Here is an 11596-nt window from a genome sequence, read left to right on the forward strand (position 1 = left end):
TAAAGAATAAATGCCTAAAGAATAAAAGAAAGGAGCACAAATGTTAAAGAATAAAGAAAGACTTGTCAGGGGATAGAGGAAGAAGCTCAGAAAATAAAATTTAAAAAGTGAGAGAAAATATTTAGGAATCCAAGGGTATCGCTCCCCAGCTGTGTGATTTAGGGATTAAAAGGACAATCAAACATTTATTTTCGAGTTAATTTAATATTTGGGTTTTCCCTTTCCCGCTTACTGCATCAGCTTTAGAAACAATCGTTTAACTACTACAGTACCTTGCTAGGCTGAGGAGCTAGTATGGATGGCTATTGGTCTAACACTCCGAACTAGAGCTTCATGGATAGTAATGTATTTTTCGCTTGTTAGGCGCCCATCTACCTGGAGTAATTCACCCGGTCCAAAGGCCCACATACAACACCACATAGCTGTGCTAATTCGGGCACTTGATCACTGTAAATAGAGATTTTATCATACAGAGTTAAGCCTATTTGAATCAAGATTGAGAGAGCGTTGTGCATGAAATTGATAAGAAGCCAGTTTGATCTCCAGGCTGTGTAATTTCTCAAGATAAAGCTACTAGCAATCATATACCGCAATCATCGATATCTTAGTCAGGGTATTAGCATGGGGAATACTTTTGTGCTTAAGCCATCTGCAAATGTATTTTCCGACAATTTAGGAGAGTATACATTTTTGGAAAATAGGTATATCAGTTTCATGACAAAATTTCGGAAAATTACGTCGCTCTGAGGCTAAAAACCTTGTTTTTATATGATTTGTCAATAAAAACAAATTTTTGATAGCTTTTGCCATAATGTAATTGCGTCCTTATTTACCTCAATATAACTTATTTTTGATACGAAATAATAAATTCTGATTGTGTTCAAGGTGCTATGAAGTCATCAGTATCTAATGTATCCATCACTGATTATCTATTATGCAATAATTATACTTAAATTTCGTTACTTATCAAACTACTGTTGTTATCTTTTGCCAATCAACTGATAATGAATACGGTTAGAAATATTTGCTAGAACACTAACAGTTATCAAATAATATTTAGGTAATGATACAATATCTTACAGGCTGTATCAAGAATACTCATTTAACTTCTATCCACACACCCTAAAACAGAAATGACTTCCTTATTTCCTTGCCGTGGCAAGGGGAGGTGAAGGATATATATATATATATATATATATATATATATATATATATATATATATATATGTGTGTGTGTGTGTGTGTGTGCGTGCACATATATATATATATATATATATATATATGTGTGCACATATATGTATATATATATATGTACAGTATATATATATATATATATATATATATATATATATATATATACATATATATATATATATATATACAGTATATGTGTGTGTTTGTGTTTGCATTTGCAGTGGATAGTTGAGATGTCAAATGATAATAAAGAATGGAAATATAGCAACTCGATTTGTAACGTTTGTACGTTTTTACTAACAAAGACAGCCCTTTACTGTCTTTGATTCGCTAAGGGAGGAGAATGGTCCCCCAATTTCATAGTAGGAAGAGCAACATCTTGTCTTTCATGGGTACACTAGGAACATCTGACGAAAGATTTCCCTTGAGTGTCTGCGTTCTTTTGATTCTAACTGTACAATAACCCATCAAGTTATCAGAACCGGATGTCCAAAATATCTACAAAAAAATTGTTACATATTGTGCAGCCAATGAATTCTTGACACGATAATCAATACAGATGGTTTCAAATCATTGGAACCAAGATATACTGTATATCTACTGGAGGGTTTAGAACTTTTAAATATGCTGCCCTAGACGATACAATAAGCTCCCTCTAGACATCCTAAAGACAAGACTGAAAATGTTAAGGCTTTCAAGAGGAAAATTAAGACTTTCTTGTTTTTAAGCACATCGATATTGTGGATTTGACAATATGCTGTGTAAAATGCTGAATACCTTGAATTGGATACGATAAAAGGTATTACAAAAGGTCCTGAGGAGAGTAGGATTCCTCTGCAATGTAGGGCCATAAGAGCAGCCCTTAAAGTGAGTAAAGTAACTTATAGTGCACTTGCTTATGCACACGAAGTAATATACCCACAAATATATGTATGTAGTCTACAGTATCCATTATTGCGTGATATCAGTTGTCAAAACTATATTGTATGGAGAGAGAGAGAGAGAGAGAGAGAGAGAGAGAGAGAGAGAGAGAGAGAGAGAGAGAGAGAGAGAGAGAGAGAGAGAGAGAGAGAGTGTGTGTTTTAAATTTCCTATTGGGATAGGTCATGAAATCAGTTTTCTGACTGCTTTGGGAATTGACGTTTTTTATATACGAGAGAGAGAGAGAGAGAGAGAGAGAGAGAGAGAGAGAGAGAGAGAGAGAGAGAGAGAGAGAGAGAGAGAGAGTTTTAAATTTCTTATTGGGATAGGTCATGAAATCAGTTCTCTGACTGCTTTGGGAATTGCCGGTTTTTTATCTCTAATCTAAAACACCGATGTGATAAGTTACTATGATAACGACAATGAATTTATATCATAATTTTTTCATGATGAAACAAACCAGCTTTAAGCTCACGAGGACTCTAATCAAATCAGAAAAAAAAATAGAATTCCATTCGTATATTAGTACTTGAGCCAAGACTACAAGATTCATGATTTTGTATTAACTTGATTGGCATAATCCAGTTGAAAAAACAAACTATTTAGGCACTTGTTATTTGCATTCTAACATGATATCAATAATTGCACAAACACAAATAATGACAGAGCTATTATACATATTCAAAACGTTTGAAAAATTATATAAAGCTGAACTCCAGAAGATTTTTTTTTTTTTTGTAGCTGATTCTGTCCACTCTTCCTCCTTCATGATTTACTACGTATATATAGTAGTAAGCTCGGTGGAGTAAACTCTGACAATACTAGAGAGTTACTCTGCTGTGTGAGTGCTTGTTCAAAGTGGTGCTTTACTTTTTCTCAACAATTATAGGTATGATTTAGACTTTAAGAGCATAACGGTGAAATTTTCTTGCTAAGTTGAACAATAACAAAGAATCTATATTATTATGCGCAGAGCCAGCTGCACTTTCTGATATGGCATATGGTAACAGATTCACGGAAAGGTAGCGTCAGTATGCTATTTAGATGTCACTATGCGAAAGAAGTCCATTCCGAAGGTCTTTTCTTCGCATGCAGTCGTGTGGACATCGATATACTTGTTCAATAAAAGCCATTATACTTCTATAGTAAGAAGCTCTTTTAGGAGGACACTCCAAAATTAAACTATTGTTCTCTAGTCTTGGTTAGTGCCATAGCCTCTGTACCATGGTCTTCCACTGTTCTCTTGCTTGAGGGTACACTCGGACACACTACTCTATCTAATTTTTCTTCCTCTTGTTTTCTTAAAGTTTTTATAGTTTATGTAGGAAATATTTATTTTAATGTTACTGTTCTTAAAATATTTTATTTTTCCTTTTTTTCTTTCCTCACTGGGCTATTTTCCCTGTTGGGGCCCCTTTGCTTATAGCATCCGGCTTTTCCAACGAGGGTTGTAGCTTAGCAAGTAATAATAATGATAATAATTAGGGTGTGTTGGACGTTATCAGATTCTACTTTTTTCACGACAATTTACATTTTCTTTGCATATTATATTGCAATAATTTTATTTCATTTTTATCATCTATCCTTTACTTTTTTACTTATTTTTCAATACCACGCTCTTTCCCTACTAGGACCTCAGGCCTTGTGGCATTCTGCTTTTTCAATTAGGGTAGCACCTTGGTAGGTAATAATAATAACAATAGTTATAATGATTTATTTTATCTCCATAGTACTTTTTTCGATGTTTTCCGTTTTTATAATTTTAGAATTTCATTCTTTAAAATCTTATCTAGCATGGAAATATCTTAATGTTTAATAACGATGATCCTGACAGTAATGATAATATTACTTATTATTATTATTATTACTTACTTACGTTATCACTTCCAGCGGAGAAAAATTAAAGTATCTTTATCCATAAAAAGATGTCTATTTCCCCACTTTTTACTTTACTTTGATGGCTGCTTTTCCGGACCCATACAGCAGGGGAACTCCACTCTCTACAGGACCTCCACTGTTGTTTTATCTTGTTCGTTCACAGTATTTATCTTTTTAAGTCACATATTGTTCATTTACTGTTAAATCGTCACTGTCAAAAGACTCATGAAATAAGTCTTCAGTTTCCTCTTGAAAACCTTAATGTCTTCAATCATTCGAATGTTTCGTGGGAGCTTATTATATAGTTTAGGGGCCGCATATTTAAAGGCTCTGGAGCCCAAAGTGGACATAAATCTAGGTTACAAGAGTTTGAAGCCATCTGTAACTATTCTCGTGTCGACACGATTTGTTGGCTGCGCAATATGTAGCAATTCTCTTAAGTATTTTGAACGACCAGTTCTGATAACTTGGTGGGTTATTGTACATATTTTAAATTAAATTCTCGCTTTAATCGGCAGCCTGTGTAAATCATTTAGTATAGGGGTGATCCTCTCTCTAGGTGGGACACCTTTTATCAGTCTTGCTCCTCTGTTTATTATGTTTTGTAATTTCTCAAGTTGGACTTTTGGTAAATTGTAGTAGATGGAGTTGCAGTAGTCAATCCCGGTAATAACACAGTTTATCACAAGTTTCATAACAGAATTTTCGTCCAGGTACTTTTTTATAAACGTAATATTTTTCTTAGATGAGCACTTTTTATTACATTTTCTCAAGTTTTCTTTTGTTAATATTATTATTCTGAGTTTGGGGTATAATTGCATAGAATGTAGAACGAATTTTGCCACTCAAGCCTCAACAGTTTGGCTTAATAAAATATTACGTTGATTTCCACTAAGTTAAAGGAATTCACTTAGGTACCTCAATAGTTTAAACGACCCAGAAATACCGAATGTCCTCGTTGATCTATATTGCAGTCTGTGATAGTTGCATATAATGCTAAATTAACGATGACTTGGACTTCGCACGGGATAAGAAACTAGGCAGATGGCGCTAAGTGTCTGATGTTACTGCGAAATATTGTATTATTAAATGTACATGACTCATCATTATCATGGCCCCCTGCGGTTTATACACTTTCATTATTGTCACGATTTCATATTCATCGATCTGATAACATTAATGGGGTTCAAATAGAAATCTTTATCCTACTGTGACAAATTCGTTTGGGGGTGTTGTGCCCAAGTACAGATCCACCTACTCTAATAAGGGGATGGTGGAACTTATTTTACTCTTTTAAGATATCTCCTTGGATTCTCTTCTGATCTGTATTATTTGAGTTGGAACGAGTGTTGTGCATGGAAAATTGCATCTTGGTTAATAAAAAAGAAATCCAACTAATATTGAACCTATTCATAAACTTGGAACATGAACTTACACTACGCAGCTCGTCCACACATAAATTATAATAAACTACGCTATTAAATTATATAAAGGAAAATGAAAAACTCCAGAAAATTCCACGAAAATGCAAAATTCAGTGTCTACAAATGTCACCCATTGTCCATGTAATAACCTAAATCCCTGCAGTTAAACATGGCTGTATAATAAACCAACAATTTACCTCATTTTAAGAGGGTAAGTGATAAACAAAGTCTAGGGAATATTTTTTTTTTTTTTTTTTTTTGAAGAAAGGATCCTGTTCAGGATTTTATTGATCTTGGACTTTACACAGGGACATCTCATTTAAGCAAATATAACAGTGGCTTATTTGTGAAATAACGGAAATTTCTTATTAAAACTGATAAAATATGGAATAACCAATACATTTAAAACATTTTATCCTATAGATGCAATAGTTAAAGATAAACGAGTGTAGTGAGAACTTTAGGAAGAATGAAAACCGACATCAGGTTAGAAGAACTAAACGGGCAAGGAATGTGATGGAATTCTTGACAAATTTACAGGATTTGATTTTGAAAAAAAAAAATGTAGTCCATAAGTATAAAATTTAGGGAAAATAAACGAAATAGATTTCTAAAATTTTTTTCTATTGTTTGATAATTCTACTGGAATTGATTCGTAGCCGAGTAGAGAGGTCAAGTATCATTATCAACGAACATACACTCGGAATTGTATTGAATGTAGTATAGCTTCATTAATACATACAGGTTAAATAATTTCAAAAAGACTCTAAACCATTTTTATTTCCGTCTAATGTTTAGTATTTTCCAATTTTCCTTATCTATTCATGTTGATATGTCAAATCAGTCTTAAAATTCTCTAGAAAGCTACTGATATATATATATATATATATATATATATATATATATATATATATATATATATATATATATATATATATGTATATATACTGTATATATATATATATATATATTTATATATATATATTTATATATATATATATATGTATGTATATATATATATTCTGTATGTATATATATATATATATATATATACAGTACCCGTCATAAAGAATTGCCGAATTTAAAAAAGGCAAATCATTTTGACGCAAATCGGTCGACCCCGTAATTACGGGTAAAAAATCGCCTGGGACAAATTGACTAATTGGCTACTCAAGTAGAGCTTCCGTCGCTACGTGCCTGCTACCAGACTTCAGGCAGTGCTCTCTGTGGTCTTGCCAGGTGCGGTTGTGTGTTTTTGCCTGTCGCAGCAGGTCCCCTTTTACCGTCGCATTTTTCTGTGTTCAGTGTTTCTGTTCGTGTTTGTAGTATGTCTACAGGGTATACCTCCATTGAAAATCGTGCTCGAGTGATACAGCTTCACGAGGAAGGATTGAAAACAGGTGTGATTAGTGCGAAAACCGGTGTAAAGCCTCGAACGATCCGGAACATTCTGAAAAAATACCGCGAGCTTGGAAGCAAGGAGGTACCGAAGGCAGACACGAGTCCCGGTAGGCCGAAGATTATTAGCCCGAGGGGTTTAAGGGTCCTTGCTAGGGATATCAAAACCAATCCCACCCTTACAGCCCGTCAGCTTAAGGCTGAAAATCCAGACGCTGTTGCTGGTGCGTCTGTAAGAACTGTTCAGCGGCGCTTACAAAAAGACCTCAATTACTCGAAAGTTAAGGCGCGAAGGAAGCCACTTATAACCGCCAAACAAAAGAGGGATCGGCTTGCTTTTGCTAAATCCCATAAAGATTGGGACCTCGAAAAGTGGAGGAAAGTTTTGTGGAGCGACGAGGCATCTTTCTTTGTGGGGGACACAAAGGGAAAGAGTGTTTGGCGCAAGCCAACATCCGATCCACTCGACCCTAAGTACCTCGCCACGAGTGTTAAGTTCCCTGCGTATGTTATGGTCTGGGGTTGTTTTGGGTATGGAGGCAAGGGATCTTTAGTGTTTTTGCCTAAGAATGAGTCGGTGAATAAAGATTCTTATTATACCTTGCTAAACGAACATTTAGAAGACTCGTTTGAGAAAAGTAATACGTGTGTGTTTCAGCAAGATGGCGCCCCTGCTCATACCGCTAAGCAGAACATAAATTGGTTAAAAGATTGCGGAATTGAGTTTATTAGTGACTGGCCCGGGAATTCTCCAGACATTTCCCCCATTGAGAATTTATGGGCCATCATTAAAAGACAATTACAGGACGTAAATACGTCGTCCATTGAGAAATTGACCGCGGAGCTACAGCGAGCTTGGGACAACCTGGACCCGTCCCTCCTACAGTCATTAGCAGATTCCCTCCCCAAGAGATTAAAGGAGGTGCGGAAACGTCGTGGCATGCCCATCAAGTACTAGGGCAGGGGTTGGTGAGTGTTAACCATTAATTCCAATGTATTTACTTTATTAGTTGTTTTTTCCTGAATATTTTCCCGTGCGTAAACTGTTTTTTTCCCCTGAAATCTCCTACGCGGCAAATCTCTATGACGGGCACTGTATATATATATATATATATATATATATATATATATATATTCTTACGAATCTGGTCTATTGTAGAGTAAATATCGTAGATTATATATAATTTTATTTATATTTCAGAAATTGTTTTCATTTGTGCATTGAAGAGATGATACCCAGCCCATAAAATGAGCCCCTCTCATGTAGATATAAGTATTTTAATTAAATTACGTAAGACTTTCGTCGTGATTCTCATTATATTCTTTATTCAAGTTCGAATATGTAATTTATGTATTTTTTTTTAAAGAATTAACTTTTTATTTCACGTATGTTTGCGATGAAGTTTTACGTTGTCTATTTGGAAGTGTTGTAGGATTATTGTGAGATAGGAACAAGGGCTTAGGTAATGTTCTTTTATATTTTATGATGTATTGTGTCATGTTTGCGAAAGATTTTCAGAACATGTGCTTTTGAATGTTCATTTCCACATATTTTCGATATTTCGAGATTCCCGGCGAGAGGATGTTATCTTTTTATTTTATTTCGGGGACAATAGGTGGGCGGAGCTAGCTGGGAAGTCGTCTCGCTGGTGCGTTGAGGTGTGTTCAGACCGGGATCCATACAGTATAATAATATATATGCAGTGTGTATATATATATATATATATATATATATATATATATATATATATATACACACATATACAGTGTATATATATATGTATATGTATATATATATATAGACACACATATATATACAGTGTATATATATATATATATATATATATGTATATATATAAATATATATATATAAATATATATATATATATATATATATATATATATATATAAATATATATATATATAAATATATATATATATATATATATATATATATATATGTATATATATATATATATATATAAATATATATGCATATATATATATATATATGTATATATATATATAAATATATATGCATATATATATATATATATATATATATATGTATAATATAAATATATATGCATATATATGTATATATATATATATATATATATATATATATATATATATATAAATAAATATATATGCATATATATATATAAATGTATATATATATACACACATATATATATGCCTTATAAAGGAATCTGTAATTCACCATCTAAATATACCTGAATCCCATTATTATTGGTCTAACCATCTCCAGCCAGAGTCTCTATTGCGCAAGATTGTTAAAATCATTAAGGCTACAAAGGAATAAAAGATGACGCAAGAAGTCCATTGCTGTGATAATCAGATATTCATTTTATAACCATTTTACATGTGTTATCCTCGTGACTGGAGCAGAACATATACAGATGAAGGCAAGTTGGTTAACGCATTGGTGGTAAAAATTGCCTGTCATCATATTAGAGTTAGTATGTACACACCAAGAGATAAAGGTAAGGACAGTCATATATGTATATATATATATATATATATATATATATATATATATATATATATATATATATATATATATATATATATATATATATATATATATATATATATTACAAAGCTGGCTTATTGTAGAGTAAATATCGTAGATTATAGATAATTTTATTTATATTTCAGAAATTGTTTTCATTTGTGCATTGAAGAGATGATACCCAGCCCATAAAATGAGCCCCTCTCATGTAGATATAAGTATTTTAATTAAATTACGTAAGACTTTCGTCGTGATTCTCATTATATTCTTTATTCAAGTTCGAATATGTAATTTATGTATTTTTTTTTTAAGAATTAACTTTTTATTTCACGTATGTTTGCTATGAAGTTTTACATTGTCTATTTGGAAGTGTTGTAGGATTATTGTGAGATAGGAACAAGGGCTTAGGTAATGTTCTTTTATATTTTATGATGTATTGTGTCATGTTTGAGAAAGATTTTCAGAACATATGCTTTTGAATGTTCATTTCCACATATTTTCGATATTTCGAGATTCCCGGCGAGAGGATGTTATCTTTCTTTTTTATTTCGGGGACAATAGGTGGGCGGAGCTAGCTAGGAAGTCGTCTCGCAGGTGCGTTGAGGTATGTTCAGACCGGGATCCATACAGTATGATAATATATATGCAGTATATATATATATATATATATATATATATATATATATATACAGTGTATATATATATGTATATGTATATATACACATATATACAGTGTATATATATGTATATGTATATATAAATATATATATATGTATATATATAAATATATATATATATGTATGTATATATAAATATATATATATGTATTTATATGTATATATATGTATATAAATATATATATATATGTATGTATATATATATATAGATATATATGTATTTATATGTATATATATGTATATAAATAAATATATATGTATATATATATAAATATATATATATATATGTATATATATAAATATATATATATATATATATAAATCTATATGTATATGAATGTGTATATATATATGCCCTATAAAGGAACCTGTGTAATTCACCATCTAAATATACCTGAATCCCATTATTATTGGTCTAACCATCTCCAGCCAGAGTCTCTACTGCGCAAGATTGTTAAAATCATTAAGGCTACAAAGGAATAAAAGATGACGCAAGAAGTCCATTGTTGTGATAATCAGATATTAATTTTATAACCATTTTACATGTGTTATCCTCGTGACTGGAGCAGAACATATACAGATGAAGGCAAGTTGGTTAACGGATTGGTGGTAAAAATTGCCTGTCATCATATTAGAGTTAGTATGTCCACACCAAGATATAAAGGTAAGGACAGTTTCGGAATGAACGAGATAAGACAGAAGCTTATTAACGAGAAACATTATTATTATTATTATTATTATTATTATTATTATTATTATTATTATTATTATTATTATTATTAGTTAAGCCTCAATCGTAGCTGGAGAAGCAGGATGCTATAAGCTCAAAGGCTCCAACAGGGAAAAATAGCCCAGAGAGGAAAGGAAATAGATAATCTACAAGAGAAATAATGAACAATTAAAACAAAATACTTTTAAGAACAGTAACAACATTTAGATAGATCTCATATATAATCTATAAGAAGTGGATCATGTCAGCCTGTTCAACCTAGAAACATTCGCTGCAAGTTTGGACTTTTGAAGATCCGACACTAGTTATAGCTGGAATAAAACTTCTAGAAATCTGTGTACTCTTGTAAATGATGATTCGCTTCGCTTTGTGATTGAAGAATGACCTAAAGCAGCAGAAACAAACTAAACTGAATCCAAGTAATGTACCAGTCACATCTGTGTATTCCCTCGTACATGTACACTAGCCGCAAATCATAAAATTTGATGACTCAGTTACGCTTCTTTACTTTACTTTGACGGCTGTTTTTCCGGTCCTATACAGCAGGAGAACCCTACTCTCTACAGGACCTCCACTGTCGTTTCACCTAGTTCGTTCAGTTAAAGCACTTGGATAGTCGACATTATTTACCAATTGATATGATTTCAATAACTCAGTAAAAGCTAAAGCATCAGGATTTGAGTGTCACCCTTCCAAAGATTAAAGTCTCCACAAATAAAAAAAATTATTTTTCTCCATGATAATCATCTCTATGAGTTCACTGAATTCTTCTAAGAAAATACTGGCATTTGTTCTCATGAGTTCACTGAATTCTTCTAAGAAAATACTGGCATTTGTT

Source organism: Palaemon carinicauda, chromosome 40 (genome assembly GCF_036898095.1).
Source record: "Palaemon carinicauda isolate YSFRI2023 chromosome 40, ASM3689809v2, whole genome shotgun sequence".
In the NCBI taxonomy this organism is placed as follows: domain Eukaryota; kingdom Metazoa; phylum Arthropoda; class Malacostraca; order Decapoda; family Palaemonidae; genus Palaemon; species Palaemon carinicauda.